The 24,169-nt window shown below is 29.6% G+C and overlaps 1 protein-coding gene and 1 long non-coding RNA gene across 2 annotated transcripts in view; one reads left to right on the plus strand and one right to left on the minus strand.

The window, feature by feature from the left end:
• The first annotated feature begins 2,874 nt into the window (after nt 1-2,874).
• LOC111626231 (neuroglobin-like) overlaps nt 2,875-24,169 on the plus strand; it is an 81,231-nt gene continuing 59,936 nt past the window's right edge. The window contains exon 1 of the mRNA XM_023369543.1: nt 2,875-2,956. The gene's annotated coding sequence lies outside the window, so the exon portion shown is untranslated. The remainder of the gene's footprint in view (nt 2,957-24,169) is intronic.
• LOC111626241 lies at nt 10,519-15,264 on the minus strand. The gene is made up of 3 exons (XR_002756854.1): nt 15,205-15,264; nt 14,620-14,699; nt 10,519-10,820 (listed from the first exon to the last, which is right to left on the minus strand). It is a non-coding gene; the product is annotated as an uncharacterized LOC111626241 (long non-coding RNA).

Genomic DNA, 24,169 nt, shown 5'->3' on the forward strand with positions numbered 1-24,169 from the left:
TAATACATTTTTTAAAAATAAATGTTTAAGATCGGATTAAGACGTGGCAATGTTCTAAGTTGTAATATATAACGGATCCTACCCCTCCACCAAGTAGTACGAATGTAAACGTACGAATCCCGAATCCTAGCTTACTTGTAAACCCAGTGTTTCCATTTTACATTAAGGTGATATTAATAACTACGAAATCCGAAGGCAAAAAGTTACGATTAAATATATCATTTTAATTATTTAATATTATAATAATTATAATTTTCTAAAAGTTTTCTTTATCGTACGATAATCGTAAATTAATATAGTTTAAAGTCAACAGGCTGGGATAGATGAATCTCGTGGAAAAAACAAAGGATATTTGCATAAAAGAAATGACAAGAGACTAAGAAGTTCCCGAAAAAGACGGATGGATAATTTAAAAAAAACCTAGAAAATTAGGAATAGGGAACTGGCGATAGAAAACTCCGCGGCCGAGAGCCTCGAAGGATGGTATGCGGAAGAAATTAATGTAATTAAAGTAACCATAAGATCTATAGAAAAGAAAGATTTCTTTTATGAATTATAACGTTGGTTTTATTCTTCTCGTTAATAGTGTTAATTGATTAATAGTGCGCGTCGATGGACGACACGCATTCCGCGTGTTTATCAATTGCAAAGTTATAAGACCGCCATTGGGTTTGAAAGACGTCGGAAGGCGACACCGAGAAATCTGCTTAAAATTCGATACGTTGATATGATTTGGCAATTTTTCAAAAGGTCTTTGTCCTGTTGCAAATCACCGTAACACCAAACAGCGTTCAACTTATTCACGATGAAAAATGTTTTTTAAACATATCGATTGCTTTCGGTACATATTTTATTATCGCTATTCATTCGGACCATTTTTGTATTCGGCCCAGCCATAGTTTTTCTCTTATAAAAAATGCTATTTGTTTGATTTTAAAACTCAAATGTTCGGGTCGAATTATTATTAAAAAAAACAATTGTAATTCTGTTTCGTATCAGACGTTATTACAGAAATGAAACATTATTCTAAATATTTTTTCTTTGTATCTATTAAGAGAATTAGTAAAAACTGCAATTACGCATAAAAGACAATAGAAAAAAATCCGCATTGTATTTGCTCTAACAATTTCAATGTTAGTTAAATCGATTAAAGGAAGTTTTCTCTCTCTCTCTCTGCATTTTCTTTTAATGAAATGAGTTTCACACTTTGTTGATCTTTATTTTCGTTCTGTCTTATTTTTTATTTTTCTAAACTAATACCAATCGTCAACTCGAATCTAATTAATTCCAATATACAGTATAATAATATAAAGTTCGATACTTTATATTATTATACCGTATATTGGATAAAGTAATTTTTCATACAGTATATTATATTATATGAAAAATTACTTTTTTTTTTAATAAAAAATTCACTTCTCGTTTTAACTTTGTTTTCGAATTGTGGTTCCTTCAAATCTGGAAATTTTTATAAAATTCTTTAAATCGCATCAAAATTTTATTGATTTATACGCGTCATTATAATCTATTTTAGATAATAAATAATTCAAAACGCGCTTTTAGAAGTTGCATTATCACTCTACTCTTCGCTACTTTTAAATTAATTGAGTACGACGTAAAAGAAACTTACGAATAATAAAAATAAATAATTAACGCATTACAAATTTATTTATTTACGGAAATTCTCATTTGTATTCAATTCTGATAAAATTCTGGAATATTTTAAAACTAACTTTCCTTATTCGACAGACTGACGAGAGAAGATAGCCACTTTCAGATACAATTTCTACTCATTTGTCGTCGCCAAACACTATATTAAATATATAATTTAATAATTTAATATAATCCAAGACACTTTTAGTTGCCAATTATTGGAATATTTTAAAAAAACGTTCTGTTAATATATTGCTAAAAATCTTTCACCAATAAATTTAAAATAACTGTAACCTGTACAGCACAATATTCAAATATGTACGCGAAGTTATGTGCACCAAATGGCGATTTTGCAGATTTAAATATATGTATATATATTAAAAATTAATTAGTTTAGAAGCGCTTTCGTTTTTAATTAAAAATGAATATTGAAAAATAAGCTTCACCGTGCTCATATATCGAATAACAAGAAACTGTATCGCACAATTTACTTTTACTTTCTGCGGCACCTTCCACGCTATTGTCTTCCTTATCTAAATTTTTTTCTTCTTATAACTTTTCTCTACATTTTGAAATTTAATCTTTTTCTCTTTTTTTTATATTTAGCAAATTGCTTTTTATGGCCTACACAGTTTCTAGAAAGCGTGTAGGAGAACGTCAATACGTAAACTCGTTCCTCTACATCCGCAGAATGACTTTCAAACTTGATTATACTTAAAATTTAAAAATTACCAGTAATGAATTTGCATTTATAAAATGACAGTAGCTGGAGGGTCGAGTGTGGGATGAAAACTACTTAAAAAAATGTCCTCGAGCAGTCAACGACCTTTTACTCACGATTCAACTCTAATAAAATAGATAATTGTCGTTTTAAATTTAAGAAACTATTTCCTATCGATGTGTTTCCTACGTTTGAAAAATTACACTCGACATTTTTATCTATACGATTATTTAAACTGGCAAAGGAGAAAAATAAAATCGATATCGATGTGTAAATAAAGCCACGCTTATAGCTTACAGTTTGTAGTTATCGATTTTCGTGCCGTAGCATTTGTTGCCAATAGATACAAACCGACTAGTTTTTTAAAATGTATCATTAAGTTCGACTCGGGATTCTCTAATTATCCAGCTCTTTGCTACATCATTAGTGTATGACGTAAATCATCCACCTGAAGCCTCTCATCCAATCGGATGCGAGGAGAAGAATCGAAACACTGGAGTGCGGGGTTACTAGCTCACTCTGTTGGTACGAACAGTCGTGGAATGTAGCTTACTCTTCTTCAACACGTTGGAAATTAATAAGGTCGGTACTTAATATTTATATTTTGTAGTTTAATCAATTATGTCGCGAACGAGCTGACTTAATCGATGATCCGAACAATTAAATGCTTACGTCTTAATGATTTTTTAATCTTTAAAGTGTATTTAGTTTTAAATTATAAGCTATAATATAAGTTAACAATAGCCCAGCCATCCTATATTCTTATTACCTAATATAAAAAAAGTTGAAATTAACTACAGCCGAAAGAAACCTTTTAAAATGTAAACAATTACGAACAGAATCATACAAGAGATTGGCACTCGAAAAGATAAGAAGCTGAGCGGATAATTTATATTCCTATACTCCAGTTACGTATAATGTTGATAAACGGATAAGACTAAACTATATTTACAAAGCTCTAATTTAAATGTAATGCAGTTTGATATATTAAATCGGCAACTAGACAGATAAAGTCGGTAAAATTGCCCTTTCAAATTTTTAAAAATTTTTCCAAGAAGAAAAAGCCAAAATCGAAATGTCTCCGGCATCTTTGCACGGTTTTCTTTAGCAATCTCCATGATTTATGATTTATTATTGTACGGTGGAAAAATTATACGGGTTACCCTTACTATCATTTTCTTGTATTATTTAGAATATATAAATCATCCTCGTCACACGTACTAAAACTCGCTAGTTTTATTGTCGTCGAATTAATTTCATTCGGTTTCATTATAATTAATAATAAATAAGAAAATAATTGTTGGTATCATTTAAATTGGCGATTCCTTACGCCAAAACAATACTTTCTATTCTTCTTTCCGGATGTATTTAAAGAAATTTTTCCGGGTAAAAAATTATATTTCGATGCCGATAAAATTAGAGGATTCTTAAAATTCAAGCTGGAAGCTGATACTCAGAAAAACGTTAAATCGACTTATTTCCTTAAATGAATGCGTTTGAGAAATAATACGCGCGCAGACAGAAACGGATGAGCGTGTCAAAGGAATTAAATTAGAATTTTACAAGTTTTAAAATTTAATTTAAAAAGTTGTGCCTATTTAAAGGACACTCCTCTTCTACACACGCGTTTGTGTGTGACTCGCTTCTTAACGAGAATCTCAATATTCTTAATGGAATGTAACTTACTGAGATAAATTTTAACGCGTTACAATATTCTAACGATCTGAAATTTTCACTCGAAATTTTTTAAAGTTTTAAGATATAAAAACCAAAATTGAAAATTAAATTCTTTCATAAATATCACGCTCTGAGTACTCTACTTAACCGCCGCAATTCCTGTAAAAGAAAGGTTTTCAACCTGGTTTTCCTTCTCGTTTTCCGAAACAATATTACAGATTATATTACGAAAGAATAAAAATCAACCTCATTCTATACTTAATACAAAGTAAGAATATAAATAGGACAAATAAAAAATCAATTATGAATTAAAAATACATTTTTTTATTAAACACGCATCAATGTGAATTTTACCGAAATGAAATTTAAAGATATATCGATTATAATTATATATAAATATAGCGCATCGATCTGCAAATGACTCCTAGAGATTTCTCGACTCAGATGGACGGAGTAGCTCCCTCGAAGAATACCCACTTTATATATTTATTTTATTACTCCCCACTTTATAGGCTATATTTTATTATTTTTTGATATATGTTAGTGATCGATTCATTTATATTAACAATTTTACTTACTACTTTTTACAGTTTTAGTATTTTGAAGGAAAATGGTCTGTAAAAGAAATTCATTTCCTTTCCACAACGGGAGATTAATCATAAATCCACCCACACTAAAAGTTAATAAAACGAATAGAAAATCCATCCAAAACAGCGGCAAATTTTTAATATATCTTCTTTAGTACATCTTAAGCAACTGCGATTCGATTTAGAAAACTGAAATATTTACCATCGATTATATCAAACGAATTATTGGCCGAGGAATAAAGTTTCTCACGGTCGAGCAAACCGCAAAGTTATTTCAAAGATATTGCAATATCATTTCTAAATTTAGATAATAAAAAGCCACGCTTTATTACCGTTCAGACGTAAATAATTCAACTTCTCTATCGACGTGCACGGAACTCCTAAGCAGAAATTACTGCCGCAAATAATTAAACCAAGAATAAATTAATATAATTTGAAATTATTTTCAAATAGCTGCCGAAGCTAATTTTTTTTTAAATTTAACATCTTTCTTATATAAAATTCAATAAAACTACCGTAAAAAATTCAAAAAAATTTTGGCTACAGTATTTAAAATTTGCTTCGTAATCATTTTTATTCGAAAAATGGAATGAATATACGTTATCGCCATATCATTCAGTTTAATGTCAACTCAAATAATTCCTATCCGGTTGATTCTAAGGGGCTACCGGACTTAAGCCCTCGCCATTGGCACAAAAAATTTATTAAAATTCGTGTGTTCGTGAAATTCGTACTCGTCGCCATAAGTGAAAAACCACGTTCTTCGTAGTATGATTTGTCGGACCATCCGCGATACGATCGTCGTGTATGTGTTAATAAAAGATATATATCAATTGAAATATTTTAAATTTTTAAGTTAGGTACTGTACGTCATCCTTTAGGTACTTCGGAATCCGCTGCCGATTCCAGTGTATTACGAATATACGTTATATATAACATTAAACTCCCATCTTCTTTATCGAAACGACGATAATTTAAAAATTTGTTTATTTAAAGGAAATATTTACTCGGAATACGTTCAATATATCGAACATTTTCTGTTTCTTTACGTCAAAACAGATTTAACACGAGTCTTCTTATTCCTTCTTATCTTGTCCAGTTTTCTTTTTACCGTCACTCTATATGCTTTTATGTTTCTTTCCAAACCGCTTCGACATTTATCCAACTTGTCTTTGATCCGCATCAACCTTCTTCTTTCGTAATTTGTTATTTAACAGCCTTATCTTCCGTTTTCTTGTGTAATGAACTATCTTCTTCGTCTAAGGATTTCTTTATTTACCAAAAAGTTTTTTTAATCACAACATTTCTATTTCATCTATATATATATATATATATATTTTCCTCGTTCTCTCCTTTTCATTTCAATTTGTAAAGCTTCGAGTCGAATGCCAAATATATGTTTTGCAGTATACAGTAAAATATTTCAAATGTTCGCAAAGCGTGCATTTCAAAAATATTATTTTTATACTGTATATTAAAATTTTTATTTTAAAATTTAAACTGTAGACTTACCTATAACCTAAAATATCGATAGAGTCATAAAACTTTTAGTTTCTTCGGCTTGTACGCCTACTCCGAATCTTTTAGTATTAGGTATCGATTATCTGTGAAATATTAAACAGATTTTAGAAGTAGACAGTACAACGGTAATGCAAAAGAAATGTCCTAGAAATAGTATGTAGAAATCCAATATAGATAAATGAAAGAGGACGTTCTTTTCATAATTTATATTTAGGTTTTGGTGTACGCACAAATGTGAATGAAAAAACTGTCGTAAACTGTGAATTTATACTTTGAAATCTTTCGAAATAAATTTTTAATTAAATATTTTCATACCTGAATTTTCTCGTTAAACTTTGTTTGCGTAGTGACGTACAAATCTCAGTAATAGAACCTTCGAGCAACGAATATAGGCCTATATACTAAAGTTTAATCTCATTTTTATAAACCTTCTTAAAATTACCAATGAAATTATTAATAAATTTAATTAATAAAGTTGGATATAATCTAAACATTAAATAACAAATAAATAAATTAAAGATATCTTATATATAAATATTCCAATCGGTTTTTTATAGCTTTAATTAAAAAATAATATCAAATCTTCCGGAATATTTATGATCGAACTAAGTTCCGTTAGAACTTTTTTCCACTTATAAAGAAAAAATTGAAAAGTGAAGCATTTCAATTGCAAATTAGAATTATTTTACTCGAATTTTGTACGATAAATTTTCGCCCGTCTCGAGTGTGTCTCAAAATACTAGATTTATTGATCATTTTCTCGGATTTCACGAAAGAAAAAATTAATCACTTTTCTTTTTAAAAAGAATTTCCCATTGTTTCATCCAATGTTCATAAATTTGGAAGATAATCCAATAAATTTTAAAAAAAATAAGTTAATCCACTGATTTATTTACAGATTAAAGTATATCAAATTGTGCGTGTAAAAAAATTGTAAAACAAAACTCTTTTATATTACTTTCTACAATACTTTAAAATAAAAATAGATTTATAGTTTATTTTAATTACAATGCGTTAATATTTTTACGCAGTTTCTTCAAAGTAAAATAATAATAAATTTATTGAAATACTCCTTAACGGTTTTTTTTCTAAAATTGTGTTTGAAATTTTCAAATGAACTTTTTTTTCCAAAACCGAATAAAACAATTTGCGTACTCAAAGAATTTTTACATATATCATTATTAAACTGACAAATTTCTTTATTTAAAAAATTGTTTTCAAGACTCGTTTTTATAGTTTTTTCTTTACCGTGCAAGTATAAAATAGCATATAGAAAATTGATTGAAAAGGATATACATAAAAAAGATTTTTAAAAACTTTTATTTTGCGCACCAACTATGTATATAAATTTTACTAATCACTCGCAATACAATCAATTACGTGATTTTTATTAAATTAATAAAAAGTTTATCCCGTATATATTCTTTAAAAATAAAAAATAATTCGCAGGAGAATAGTAACTATCGTATTAGTAATAATTAATTTATTGTAACAACGCATATTACATTCCTATAGTATCTGCCATAACTATAGCAATATCTATACCAAGGGTGGGCAACCTTTTTTATAACATGGGCCAGAATAAATTTTACGTTTTTTCCGCGGGCCATAGTAGTTAATTGACACCTTGTGACATGTAAATTTTTAGCCTGCAAATATGAAATAAATAAATAAATAAAAAGAAATTAATTACTACAGTCGACCTCCCCTATAACACCGTTAATTATTCCGTTTTATATGAATTCCGTGTTGTATGAGTCACTTAGATTTTACAAATGCGTGTGCCGGGCTGTGAACGGCTCACCTATTTGTAAAATCTAAGTGACTTTAAACACAATAAAAACAGCACTATGTAGTTGGATACGACAGACATTACATTTTCTAATTGCATAGCTTTTGCACATAGATTTTCTTGATGGATGATGCGATGAGATATAAATAATTTAGAAAAATTCTGTTCTCCCATTTTTTGTTTGAATAAGGAAATGACTCCCTTATTTTTTCCTGTCATTGCTGCCGCAACACTTCAGAAAATAATATTCAATTTAAACTAGACGAATTACATCGAAAAATATTTATTTATAATTTCTTCTAAACATCTCGCGGGCCGGATAGAAACTTTTCGCGGGCCGTAGCTGGCCCGCGGGCCGGGGGTTGCCCACCGTTGATCTATACTAATATTATAAAGAGGTAAAGTTTGTAAGTTTGGATGTAGGAGGTAATCTCCGAAACTAATCCGATTTCAAAAAATTCTCACACCAATATTTAGAATGGACCTTCGGGGTGGACGTAGGCTGTTTATTATTCCGTTAAACGTTCATATAAATTAAAAGATATCATTTAACTGATACTGTTATAGTCACAAACAGAATTCCACGCCAGCGAAACCGCGGGTACAGCGAGTAATTTATATTATAGCAATTATTATTTCTGGGACTCCGAAAAAGATAAGTCAAGAGGAACCTGGGCCACATATCCTTTTCTCTCAGTATATTAAAAAATAAAGCGGCGTTACAGAAGTATATTATGTATTTTTAATTATTTGATTTTAAAAAATAAAGACGTTAATCGTAAATTAATATAGTTTAAAGTCAACAGGCTGGGATAGATGAATCTCGTGGAAAAAACAAAGGATATTTGCATAAAAGAAATGACAAGAGACTAAGAAGTTCCCGAAAAAGACGGATGGATAATTTAAAAAAAACCTAGAAAATTAGGAATAGGGAACTGGCGATAGAAAACTCCGCGGCCGAGAGCCTCGAAGGATGGTATGCGGAAGAAATTAATGTAATTAAAGTAACCATAAGATCTATAGAAAAGAAAGATTTCTTTTATGAATTATAACGTTGGTTTTATTCTTCTCGTTAATAGTGTTAATTGATTAATAGTGCGCGTCGATGGACGACACGCATTCCGCGTGTTTATCAATTGCAAAGTTATAAGACCGCCATTGGGTTTGAAAGACGTCGGAAGGCGACACCGAGAAATCTGCTTAAAATTCGATACGTTGATATGATTTGGCAATTTTTCAAAAGGTCTTTGTCCTGTTGCAAATCACCGTAACACCAAACAGCGTTCAACTTATTCACGATGAAAAATGTTTTTTAAACATATCGATTGCTTTCGGTACATATTTTATTATCGCTATTCATTCGGACCATTTTTGTATTCGGCCCAGCCATAGTTTTTCTCTTATAAAAAATGCTATTTGTTTGATTTTAAAACTCAAATGTTCGGGTCGAATTATTATTAAAAAAAACAATTGTAATTCTGTTTCGTATCAGACGTTATTACAGAAATGAAACATTATTCTAAATATTTTTTCTTTGTATCTATTAAGAGAATTAGTAAAAACTGCAATTACGCATAAAAGACAATAGAAAAAAATCCGCATTGTATTTGCTCTAACAATTTCAATGTTAGTTAAATCGATTAAAGGAAGTTTTCTCTCTCTCTCTCTGCATTTTCTTTTAATGAAATGAGTTTCACACTTTGTTGATCTTTATTTTCGTTCTGTCTTATTTTTTATTTTTCTAAACTAATACCAATCGTCAACTCGAATCTAATTAATTCCAATATACAGTATAATAATATAAAGTTCGATACTTTATATTATTATACCGTATATTGGATAAAGTAATTTTTCATACAGTATATTATATTATATGAAAAATTACTTTTTTTTTTTAATAAAAAATTCACTTCTCGTTTTAACTTTGTTTTCGAATTGTGGTTCCTTCAAATCTGGAAATTTTTATAAAATTCTTTAAATCGCATCAAAATTTTATTGATTTATACGCGTCATTATAATCTATTTTAGATAATAAATAATTCAAAACGCGCTTTTAGAAGTTGCATTATCACTCTACTCTTCGCTACTTTTAAATTAATTGAGTACGACGTAAAAGAAACTTACGAATAATAAAAATAAATAATTAACGCATTACAAATTTATTTATTTACGGAAATTCTCATTTGTATTCAATTCTGATAAAATTCTGGAATATTTTAAAACTAACTTTCCTTATTCGACAGACTGACGAGAGAAGATAGCCACTTTCAGATACAATTTCTACTCATTTGTCGTCGCCAAACACTATATTAAATATATAATTTAATAATTTAATATAATCCAAGACACTTTTAGTTGCCAATTATTGGAATATTTTAAAAAAACGTTCTGTTAATATATTGCTAAAAATCTTTCACCAATAAATTTAAAATAACTGTAACCTGTACAGCACAATATTCAAATATGTACGCGAAGTTATGTGCACCAAATGGCGATTTTGCAGATTTAAATATATGTATATATATTAAAAATTAATTAGTTTAGAAGCGCTTTCGTTTTTAATTAANACGTAAAGCGTTTTAATCGATTGCTAAACAAATAATACAATAACTTTTAAGAATTATATTTAAAAAATGCAATAATAAATTATCAGAATTTAATATAAAACGTTTACAAGATGCGAAACTAACAGTTAAATTTACTCGTAACTATTCGGCTCAATTGGGTTCCTTCAAACATAAACATAATTTATTCAACTCGGCAAGTTTATCCAAAGATCCACATCTTCCAGCCCAGAAACCATATTCTTGGCAACGAGTATGACATTTATCTTGCTCTTTCGGGCAAAATGTCCATACGTTTGCATAACCTACAAAAATTGAATGCTAAAATTATAAACTATACCAATTATATATCGAAGGTATAAAGAAACTTTTAAGGAATTAAATAATTAGTTTTTTTCAAATATGATAGTAACTAATTAAATTACACTTAAAAATAAACTGCCACTTATTCTCTCACTTTTTTTACATAAAATTCGTTAAATTAATGATTTTTCTCTTTAAATACGCGGTATTTAATTAACCTCCAGTTGCTCCTTCCTAAAATATAAAAATATGATAATAATAATTACATTTTTTATTGATTAAATTCTTCTTTTCGATCTTTTATCGATTCTCACTTTATTTTTACTGGGATATTTCTTAAGAGTAATATAATTTAAAGTATAAAATTTAATATCCAGTTCCTTTGTACAATATTCCTAAATTAAATTTCCAAAGTCTTAAAAATGTTTCATAAATACTAGAAGCCCGAAAAGCTTCCAGTTTTTTAGAATTCTGCTAGACACATCCTTTACAGAAATGTCATTAGCTTTTAAAGCAGAAGTAATTGTATTCTGGGCAACTGTATCGCTGTATCGGTTAGAACATTGAAAATTAATGTTATGTTACGTCATAGGTATATGGTGTATGATTTATTGCGTAGAAACAATCTTATCGGCCTACTTAAAATGAATTGAGAGGCTTTCAAGGTCTTGAAACTTGTTTCGTTTATAATGGTCTTAGCTATAAATTAAGTTTTCGTAATTGACGTTATGAAAATTAAGGGTTCCGTGCGGATTTTAAAATAGAAACACGAACAGTTGATTACAAAATAAAACTAATTGCAACAATTATCGTCATTAATTATAAGAAATTAGCAGAACAAGATTATCTTAATAAATATAATTAATAATTGAATAAATAACAAACATTTATTATTACTCACTTATAATGAATACTAGCGAACTCATAAATATTAGAGAATTCTCTAGTATTTGTGAATTACTATATGCACGATTTTACACCGAAAACATTGTTAATCACCAAATCACACGACTTTTAAACTAGAACTCAAACCTGCGTTGGCCCGATTACTATAATGCTTATTGTGCGTTGACTCGGTGATAATACTTATTGTTTGAGGTACAGTAATTCAGTACCTCTATGCTCGATTTAGTACCTGTTTCATAGGCGAACAAACGATGGTAATAAATCGAAGTTTTTCCCTAAGTTTTGGAATTAATGTATTGTATCGTATAATGCAACAGTCAGCATCATCACTGATTTTCTTCCACCAATATGTATGCAAATACAGAATAAGAAAAAGGATCTACAGAAGGTAAAGAAATAAAACATCGGGTTAACGATTTTTGTTTAAGATAATCTATCCATTGATTTCTATCTTGAGCCAACTGTATCAGTGCAGTAAAAATTCTTTACAGTTGCTAATTAAATTTCACTAATATATTATTTTACGAATTGCCTCTTAAGTGCGCTTTTCTATTCAAATCCACTATAAGAATGTAATTTTTATTATTAGAACCCGCAATTCATCTAATAAATTGATATGTTTCCAAATATATAAATTAATTAAATAAAGTAAACATATTATAGGACTTGTTTATAATACGATATTTTTATAAGAAAAATAATAGAACTAATTATTTATTTATTACTTTAATTATTACTTATTTATACAACTATTTACATACACATATAATTTTATATATAAGTTTAATTTATTTAACAAGTATGAACAAGAATACCGTATAATAATACAGAGAGCTGCTACCGCAGTAGCGCAATTAATTATAAAAAGCGAGTAAACGTGAGGCGCAGTTAAAAACATTAATAAAAATGAAAGTAAAATTGAATGCATAATTATGTAAAGGAAAATGATAGAAATCAGAAAATTTTGGAAGATAATTTCATAAAAGCAATTCTGAGAGAAAAGCGGTAAGAGTTGGGGAAAAAGAAGAGCGAACTTAATAACAATAGATAATTAGGAAATACGAGAGAAGCGGTTTTATATTTCTAATCTTTATAAACATTACTTCTTCATTACGATTTTTGCAAGTCCCGAATTGCTTTTTCATTTTATTTAACACATACCGCAATAAGTAATTAGATCGTTCTATTTCGAACATGGTCCGTTTATAAAAATAGAAGATTAAACGCAAAATTTGATTAGTATTACCGGATACACATCAGCTTTAGAATATATTTAAATAATACGATCGATATATTTCGTGTAATTTGGGAAACAAACTTGTAAAATAATCAAATTCCGAGAGATAACGATTTAAAGGAAGCGTGAAAACAATGCATTTGTATTAATTAAAAGATGCTATCCGAATACGTCAAGCATTTCAAATAATTGAGGATATGTTGTCTTAAGATTAAACATAGTCGCTTTGAATATTTGAAAATTTAGATAAGCAAATATTTTTAATTAAACTGGGGACAGATATAATTGATTTCTATTTTAATCCATTGTTTCGTTAGGAAAAAAATTTGTATTTCAAAAATGTTTGGCATTTATACCGAAATAACGCTGTAATCACTTTTTTTAACATTTAGTTTAATGTTCCTAATTCTTTCGAAGTAATTAATTAATTGTACTACTGTATTTACTTTAATATTATGCTATAATACCTTATATTTACAAAAAGCTATAGTACTGTAATCGACATTATTGGGAATGGTTCATTTAAACGTCGTCGTTTTCGTTGACAAATAAACGCTGGTTTTGCGAGTTAAAAATTTTTTCGCCTGCGATTTTTCAAAACGTCTAGGGTAATCGGCAATAGAACGTGCCCGAAATTTTGTTTTGGCAACGGCATTACTGCTAAAAAACAACGTAGGAAATGTTGCAAAAAACCTTTGGTGACGAAGGTTTATCAAATACGAGTTTTCGAGCGGTGCGAGATATTGGAGGGCGGAAAACGGGTCGAAGAGGAACCACGTTCCGATAGAACAACGCGTAGCTGGAGTCACAGAGATTTGCTGCCAAGCGATCGTCGTTCAACAATTTGGGACATTCTCGAACACGTCCCGGTATCATTTGGATCTCGTCGAGCAATTTCAGATCGTTTGGGCCGGCGGCGCGCCGAAAACGACGACAGTTCGAGTGGCCGGAAAAAAAACTTTCTCCAAATGATTCCTTAAAACGCATCACTAGGGTGACGAAAAGTGGATCAACGCTTTTGACACTAAAACGGCTCGACAGTCGAGTGAATGGCGATGGCAAGGTGAAGTGAATCCGAAAAGACTCCGTCAGTAGGTCGAAAATGGAGGTCGTGTCGACTGTTTTCCTCGATTGCCGTGTTGTGTATCGAGAATTTCTTCCGACTGGCCAAACTGTGGACAAAGAAAATTACTCCAGCATTTTGCCTTCTTTGTACGAAGCAATTCGTATAACCCCCTTCCGATTTGGGGACAGAAAACTCGTGGATTTTGCATGGCAATAATGCACACGCTCGCAATGCTCCTGTCGTTGATGAATTTTTGGCCGAAAAGTCGAAGAGGTATGGCACCAAGTATGGCACCGTTTGACTCTTTTCCGTTTCCCCGACTAAAATTTCCGCTCGGCACCGTTTTGAGTCTATTGATATCGTGAAACCAAATTCGCTGCCGGTACCGAAGAGGTTTGGCGAAAACGGCTCGAAAGCGTGTTTTGATGATTGAAAAAAATGTTGCATAAGTGTATTGCATTGGAAGGGGATTACTTTCAAGAGGACGAAATAAATTTTGATGAATAAATTCAAATCTTGAGTTTTATTGAACCGTTCCCGATACTTTTTGATCACAAGGGTAACATATTAAAATATTTTAAAAGCAACTTACTTGAAAAAGGACATAATACCAATGCGAGCACTAAAATGCAGAACTTTAGATGCAATCCTTCCATTTCCATTACTTTAAATCTGCAATTAAAACTAAATTTATTACTATTTTCAAAATAAATTTGATAATGTTTTACTAAAGTATTTTTCAAGCAGGTTACACGCACTTCTCGGAAATGCATATACCTTTGTTAACAAATAAAGTATTCCGTGGTTTAAATACTGTAAGATCCAGTAATTTTAGCGGAGTATTACGGTATTTTAAAATGTGACTTTAAATCAACTCCAAACTACTGCGAGTATCGAACCTTTTTTCATTCCCATCATGAGTTCGGCCAGGCAAGATAAGGCAGTGAAGCGATTAAGACATCAGTTTGCTACTCTAGACTCGAACTCGAGTCCAGATTGGATCTTCAGGAATTTTCCCGAGTGATTTGACCCGAATACGTTAAAGCCGTTCCTAATCATTAGTCCACTCCACTACCAGCCTGGTCGACTTCACAGTAGGCATTACAAAAAAGCCTTACTAATGTCTGCCAGGCAAAAGAAAGCTATTATTCACGATCTTTGATGGATTCGGGCCTACCTGTAGCTCGGATTCTAGTCCGGAGCCAATGATCAGAAATTATCAAGAATGATTTAAACCGCATAAATCCGATTATGATATTCGTTACCCGATCATTCTACTGTAGCCTTGTTGAATCTATAACAAGAATGGAGAAGATCCTATTGGTGCATACGAAACGAAAAGTAAAGTTTAAACATAAAAGTACATTAGTATTATATTATAATTTTATATTTTGGAATAAATTACTTGCCGTATTTAAACTTTCGTAATTAAGAATAAAATATATTCTTTAATATTAATTAATAAAAATTCTTTTGATGTTTCAATTCTAATTAGCATTTCTAATTTATAATATTGGTATGTTTTAATTAATTAACATTAATTATAATAATATAAATATATGCTGTGGAAAACAGCTTAAGAGTCAATCCATATTAAAAGATTTTCTTAATTACGATATAAATATTTATTAAAGACCGTCTTCGTGATAAATTATTAAGTATATAATGATTAAAGGTGTATTAATTTAAGAAATTAGGAGATTTTTATGGGCTTTGTAATATAAATTATACCAGTAGGCTTCGTTCAATGTTCTGTAAAATTGTGAAAATAAAGAGGCAATAGCATATTATTCTCTGAAAAACGAACTCGAAAAAAATTTTTAAATGTCTTTAAAAATATCTGAAAATAATACAAAAGGACTTTTACGACCACTTCTCACTTACAGAAACTTGCCTTACAAGTTAGTTACAAACACTTTCTATAAAAGTAAGAAAACTGACAATAAAAAGTGTTAAGAAGTTTGTCAAGTTTCTGTAAGTGAGAAATGCTGGTCAAGGTCTTTTGTGCTATTTTAAGACATTTTTAAAAGTAATTCTGTGAAACATTTTCAAGTTTTTAATTTTAATGTCAATTCAAAATATAGTGCACTCGGTACTTAAGTTTTTAATTAATAGCCAATATTTTAGACCGCCGTTATAATTTTATATTTTCTTTTTTATTAAAGAAATAAGACATCATTAATAAACTGCTTAGATGTCTTAATAAAAATAAAATTATATGATTACTGTATTATTTTATTAATTTGCAGGTAAATTTCGTCTCTAAACTAACATTTTCAGATTTGTTCTCTCATTAATATTAACAAATCCAGTAAGACAAAAACGCTATATCTTTCTTAAATTTTTATCCGCTTTACAAAATAGTTTATAAAAAATTATCCAATAGTAAACTACTTTGGTCTTTTTTTAAAAAAATTACTTATTATACTATACTGCAGTGAGCATTTAATTAAAACATATTAGCATTTTCAACGAACTTTAGATTATTATTATTATTATTGCTACAATATATATATATATATATATATATATAAATGAGGATGTTTGCTTGTTAGTTCGCTATATACTCCTAGGCCGTTTGACCAATTGCTACGAAATTCGGCAGTTACGTTCAAATACCCATAACTTCGATCATGTCGTACGTCTAATTCCAAATTGTCGATTGGATTTGTATATATCGATTAATTTGTCTACATTTGATTGCTCGCTTTACACGTCGCGCCATCTGTTGGAAAAAAAATTAACTAAATATAATTCTTACAAAAAATATATATATTCACTGAATTACTGGAATAGGTAGCGCATAGCACTTGCCTGCGTAGTATGTTGTCCCTGTATATAGTACTTTTCCTGTTAGCAATAGAGTCGTGCCGGTTATGCTTCTAATTCCATTCAGAGGGAAATTTTTGAATCGAAATGGACAAATAACGTGACTGCCACAAGTCACGTTATTTGCGGCACAATCAGACAACTTAAATGTTTTTATATAGTTAATCTGGGCTTGTTTCTCTTACGATTTCCATGTTTGATCTGGACTTTCATCTAACTTCGTTCTCGATATTAAGGAAGGACAAATAGCAGACGGACGACAGTGCGAGTTAACATTAGAAAAAATTATCTGAAAAAATTTGATTTCCTGTCTACCTGCCCATTGCATTTGTGCCATTTTCTACCATCCAAGTATCGCTATACGTGGAAATAGTAGGCTGAAATAACTAAACTCTTTATATGGTTTTCGTTTTAATATTTGTTACGTCATAGTATTTGATTTATATAACTACAAAGGTTATCTTACGCAAGCGTTTATCACACCGAGTGACCAATCTAATATATTTTCAAAATTTTCTTTCTCTACCGTACATAATTTAAAAAAAAATTAAATGTGTTAAGAGTTTATCACACCGAGTGCCCACTCTACGTAAGATAACCTTTGTAAATATAAATCAAACATTGTAATATAATATAAAAGAAGGATTAGAAGTACGAAATAATCTTAATCTTAGCTGTTGTTATTTTCTGTCCGAGCAACGCCGGATTCATCCGCTAGTTTCCGATAATTATTGTCTTTAGCTCCTTACAAACGGCCTTACAATATATTTATTATTTTATATATATTATTCTATATATTAAAGATGATAATAATTATTGTCTTTAGCTCCTTACAATATACTTGTTAATCTTTGATAAATCAATAAAAGTTGTATCCTTCCACTCGAACGCTAGTTGTAAAGGTACTTTTCATGGTCGAAGAATTACTAAAATACACTAAAAAGTATATTTTATGTTAAAAGTACAGAAAAGAATAATTCTAAGGACACTGTAAAGTATTGAAGTGTTTTTATTCTCGATTATATTGGAGATATATAATGATTAAAGATGTTTTAATTTAAGAAATTGTGATTTTAGGAGATTTTTATGTGCTTTTTAATATAAATTATACGAGTAGGCTTCATTCAATGTTCTGTAAAATTTTACTTTTATTGTAAAACTGTGAAAATAAAGAGGCAATAGTAGATTATTCTTAAGAAACGAACTTGAAAAAACTTTTCAAATTTCTTTAAAAATATTTTTAAATATCAATAATACAAAAAGACTTTTACGCAATACGAAATTAAATAACATTAATCTTTTAATCTTCTATTTGTACCATATCGAAAATAGCAATAAAAACATTTTCATTGCCGGTATATTAAATATTTTAAAAAATCTATCTCGATCTAATTTCGTTTTTAATTTTAACAAAATTTTAGTACTTTGGGTAGAATTCTATAAGGATGGAGTAAAATTATAAAACCTCAGATTTCCCAACAGGCGCTTGATAGAAGTTCATTTACAAACTTATGAATAATTTCTTTCATCTCAAATACATCAAAAACCAAAAGCTATAGATAAATTAAGTTTGTTCGATTTATATAACGCAGGTAGTGTGATAAATACGAATCGTTTTTCTTCCAAGCAGAAGATAAAAGGGTTTGATTTTTGTTTTTACGAAAGGATGACAGAAAGGCATTAGTTTTTGAATAATGATCATTACGGGAACATTGCCAATTAGGAGAATGTGAGAGAGAAACATTTGTTTAATCATTCTGTGATCAAATCTTAAATCCTTTGGTTTAGTAAAAATTTGCAATGTACTGTATCTTCTTTCAGCTTTTCTTTTTAGCTTTTTAGCTAAAGAAATCTATTTTTTGTACGTAACTTTTAAATAAACGTTTCGTAAAATCATAAAAAAATACAGAAATATGTTTAATGATTTGTCTATAATGCTCTTGACCAAAATATCAATTTAAATACTAAATTTTCCTCCAGATTTTTTAAAATTTATAAAATAGAAAATTTCGGTAAGAAAATGCAGTAATTATCTGCATTTCTCCGAAGAATGAAGCTTCTAAAGTAACTCGTCCATTAAGTTTTTCAACGAATGAAATTTTAAAAATTTTCGACTTTAAATTGAGATATTCTATTCCTCTTTCTTATATATAAGTTCTGAACAGAAAGTTTACTTCAAAATGTTTAATTATAGTTCTATACAAATGCGTAAACAATTCTAGAAATTATATTCATTGCTATATCAATCTATCTCTTAACAGTCAACCTATAATATCTACAATTCTAGTTTATAATATCTGCACTAATTTGTAAACCAGTCTGCTACACGACCGTTATCGTTCTCCGTAACCAAATCGATAAAAGATGTTCCGTGGCAATATTCACGCTACGTTGCAAATTGTGCCATTCTTTCCCCGCAGTTCTAAATATATTTTCATTTCAACGACACATTTCTTTCTACTACGTTAATAAAGGACAACAATTAAGAAAATTTTCAGATTTGATTTGTCCTAGATACTTTCATTCTCCAAAATAATCGAGAATAAGAACCCTTCAATACGCTGCAGTCTCCTTAAAATTATTGTTTTGTACTTTTAGTATAAAATATACTTTAGTGTATTTTAGTAATTCTTCAGCCATGAAACGTACTTTACAAATAGCGTTCGAGTGGAAGAATACAACATTTATTGATTTTAAATCAATGGAAGTGTTTTATATCTTTGTGTGATTACATGTTTCAAAAAGAATTAGTTTTACGCGCTTCTTTGAAATTGATAACGACGATAATATCGATTAATTTCGGGAATAATTTTACTACTAAAATTATTACGAAAAATTTTGCTTAACAAAAGGACATTTTTTTGTTAGTATCTGAATTCTTTCTCTAACAAATCTTAAGATTTAAAACGACGTCTACGTTAAATCACGTTTACAAATTAAAAAGGAGAATTTTAAAAGAATCATATTGCACATCCCTATAATTACCAGAATCAACATTGAAACACGTAAAAACACAAACCTTAACCTTTTTTAGAAGCGTCTTCACCACCTATAAAATGTTGAAGCGTTTTCAGAAGAAAATGATCCATCATACATGAAATTTTTATGGCAGCTTCTCTTAAGAAGCCTATCAACAAAAGTCAAGATCACCTTAGTGGTTTTCAATGTTTCTTTTTCGTATTGATTCTGATAATTATGTGAATTTCGAATTCTTTTTTATTTTAAAGGGATCTTTTTTTAGTTTTTAAATGAAAATTCTCCTAAAGGAGAAATTTTTTCATAAATGCAACTTTCATTGATTCGTAATTTTAATAGAAAGTCCGCAATATACAAGGTATATATAGAAAGAGTCAATTTATTATTGGATTATATCTCATAAGAACTTCATACTTATTTCAAAACAAACATAAAATGTTTCATACTCATTAAATATTAATTATTAATACCCCAATAACTAATAATTATAATCGTTCCTACATGTAATTCAGCAAAATTTACGAAATCGAGCACCTCGTTTATGAATATTTTATTTGTTTATATATAATTAAAATATTTATAAACATTATTTTAAAGTATTCAATATATTCTAATTAATAAATAAAATCTCTCTCTATAAATTTCTTGTAGTGATATAACTTTTTGATAAATGCTTAAATATAAAAATTAAATTTATATGACGTATAAAATATATAATAAACATTTTCATGGAATTTCTTATTTAAATGAAAATTTTATTAAAACGCATTCCTTTAAATTTATCAAATAAATAATAGATATTATAATATATATATTGGGGTATAATAAAAAGACTGAAAATAATCAAAATTAATTTGCGTTTGAAATTTTTAAGAAACCATTTTCCTTCTTAGAAATTCATTTCTTTTTAAAATACTATTCTTTTATTCAATTTATAAAAGATTCATATCGCAATATTTCTTGATCAAATAAAATTAAAATTATTTGCTTTAAAAATTTATTTTGAAATGATTTTGATAATTAGATACATCAATAAATATCGAAAAATCAAATTAATTTTTAATGTCGAATCTATGAGTGGAAAGTTTATTCATTCATTTTTTTCATATTTAATATAAAAGTTAATGTTGTTTTGTAAGAAAATCATTATTTCATTATAATTTTCTGTAATTCAATATTTATTTAAAAATTATATTATGCATTATCTATTTAATATTTTTTAACATTTTGAAGAAAAATAAACGCAGTCAAACGTCGGTTTCCGAACTTAATTCGTTCCTAAAAGTTGTTCGGAAATGGATTTGTTCTCCAACCGAAACAAATTTTCCCATAAGAAACAATGTAAAAAGGATTAATCCGTTTCCGATCCGAAAACAAAGCCCTTTTTTTACCTTTTTATTTGTATGTCATGCATTAAAATGCCTACGAATGCAATATAATCTAAATATATAAAATTGCTTGTCATGACTGTCTGACTCACTGATTCATCATCGCCCAGAGCAGACCGCTTAACCTAAAGAGGTGAAATTTGGTAGACAGTTAGGGTACGTCATGGAAACGCACACTAAGAAATTCCTCCGCGGGTGGGAGAGGGAGAGGATTTAGTCTTCATCGAGTACTTAGGTGTACTAAATTAATAACATTTCAGATATTGTTATAAATATTTTTATCTATTTCCATTTTAAAAATGTTCGAACCGTTTTAAATTCGAATTTGTTATTGCGTATTGGTTCGATTATAGAACGATTGTAAACGTTCCAGAAAATTGATCAAATTGAAAATAGTTTGTTTGATTCTCGGCAATTCTCATCATTCTCAGCGGTTGGTGTTACAGTATATAACAATTACTATGGTTGTTGAAATACTGAATATAAATGGGGTTTGCTTGCAAAATCTGCGTGGGCAAAGCCGCGAGTAACAGCTAGTATTATATATAATATAATATCATCTATATCTATTCTATTTAGGCTCAAAGACCGAAAACGTTCATTGAGCAAAAAAAATGTCCACAACGTGTTGTGGTCTCTTTAAATTATCCACAAAGCGAAAATCGCGTCGTGGCTTTCAAGATATTTGACCACTAAGCGTTGCGAACGTTACTGATGCAATCACGATAAGCATACAGGTTGAAATTGGTCCGAATGTTTTAGTTAGGGTGCCTGATGTTGATCGGGGACGTGCGGCTCCCAGAAATGTTATAGTTGTTGTGACCAGCATTAATTAATCCATCGGGTCTCTATCAGTTAGGAAACAAGGAAGGTCTTCTCCATCGGCTTTACGCTGGTAATGAATTTACAATTTCTGAGAATAACTTTATTAACCCTCGACTTCATTAACACTTCGCTCGGCATCCATATAACATCTGGAAGTAAGCGAGGGTTTATAATGTGTCACTGTAAAAATACCGTATCGATAAGAAATGAAAATGTCGCTGAAAAACCATAAAATACAACTGGAAATATTACGGTAATAGTTCTTGTAAAAATAAATAACTCCGCAACGTTCTCGATTCTCATAAAAAGACTGATTTATTAATAAAGGCTCCCGACAAAATAATTATTTTTAGTAAATTATTGGTTTGAGAATGTTGATGTTGACATCACGAGCACTGCAAGAGATTTTCACGAATGATTAAATTAAATGTTTTTGAAAAGTAACCGAGTTACTTTTCTGTATGTGTGAAAAATTTTGTTACCTGCGTATATAAGATGATTGAAGATAAATAAATTATAATGGAAAAGAAAGTTTTATTTTCTTATCATCATCTCGATATTAGTTAACATCCAGAACTTGTGATGGCTTTTAACCATAATAAATTCGTCGCATGGTGGTTTCTATCTTAAGCAGCTGATTTTTATGTAATGGTGTATAGTACATCGAGGTCAAACTACACCTACACGTGTAGTTTAACCTTTAAAAACAGTATCTGTGACCGATTTTTGTCGAGTAGCTTGTTCGGAAACCGAATTATCGTACGACAAACCGGAGTAAATATGGCGTTCAAAATTTTGTTCGTAAACTGGGGGGTTCGTAACCCAAGGTTTGACTGTACTCCATTATACATAATCAACTATTTTGTTAACAATTTTTGAAGTTCATCTAGCAATTAAAAAAACCAACGGCGAGCTATAGCTTGATGGGGCACAGACGGATTTGAATTAGGGGACCCCGTGTACAGTGCTGACATCAGTTCTTTGGGGGAAATGTTTCTTATAAAAGATTTGTTTGGGTCTCTCTATTGATGGGGTCCCAGACAATTGCTCTTTTGCCCATAGGACAACGCTCCACAGGAAAAAGCTTAATATAAAAACCAAATACAGTATTATTCAGCAATATTGCTATTCAATTTATAACAAAATCTACAAAATTTAATTATTAGAATTAAAATTCAAACATTAATGATAATTTTGTGTATATAATTCAACATTTGTTCACAATTTATTCGTTTGTTTCATTTCATCACGAATAAAAATGTTCATGATCAAATACAAAAATTTATAGCTAAATATGCAGGGTGGTCAAAAATCAGTTTTACTGAAGCCACTAGATCACATATATTTGAGTGCAGCTGTTTCAAAACGGTTTCGACCCTTCTAAAAATACAGGCAAATCTCGATTTAATGCCTCCATTTGTTTGCCTCGGAAAGTCATATTAAATCGAGCGTGGCACTTAATTTAAACATTCTCAAACAATAAGAATTACACATACAGTATAGTAAATATTCTAAATTAGTGTTTCTGCCCCAAGAATCCCGGGATAAAATATTCGGAAAATTTCCAAATTTTTCTTGTTTCGACTCCCGGAAAAAACAGCTCAAGATTCAAACCATTAAATAATCTATATATATATAACTGCTTGTCCTGACTGACTCATTCACTGATTCATCATCGCCCAGAGCAAACCGCTGAATCTAAAGAAGTGAAATTTGGTACACAGTTAGGGTACGTCATGGAAACGCACACTAAGAAGGGATTTTTCGAAATTCCCCAGCGGGGGGAGAGGGAGAGCATTAAGGCTTAACCGGAAGAACGGCTTCTACTGTACTATTTCGCATGCGATTTTTTGTTACGTTTAGTCTTCATTAAGTACTTAAGTGTATTAAATTAATAACATTTCAAACATTGTTATAAATATTTTTATATATTTCGATTTTTTAACCAAATGTTCGAACCGTTTTAAATTCGAATTTGTTATTGCGTATTGGTTCGATTATAGAACGATTGTAAACGTTCCAGAAAATTGATCAAATTGAAAATAGTTTGTTTGATTCTCGGCAATTCTCTTCAGCGGTAGGTGTTATATAACAATTACTATGGTTATTGAAATATTGGATGTA

Source organism: Centruroides sculpturatus, unplaced genomic scaffold (assembly GCF_000671375.1).
Source record: "Centruroides sculpturatus isolate CEXI.00-Female unplaced genomic scaffold, Cexi_2.0 scaffold22, whole genome shotgun sequence".
Classification (NCBI taxonomy): Eukaryota; Metazoa; Arthropoda; class Arachnida; order Scorpiones; family Buthidae; genus Centruroides; species Centruroides sculpturatus.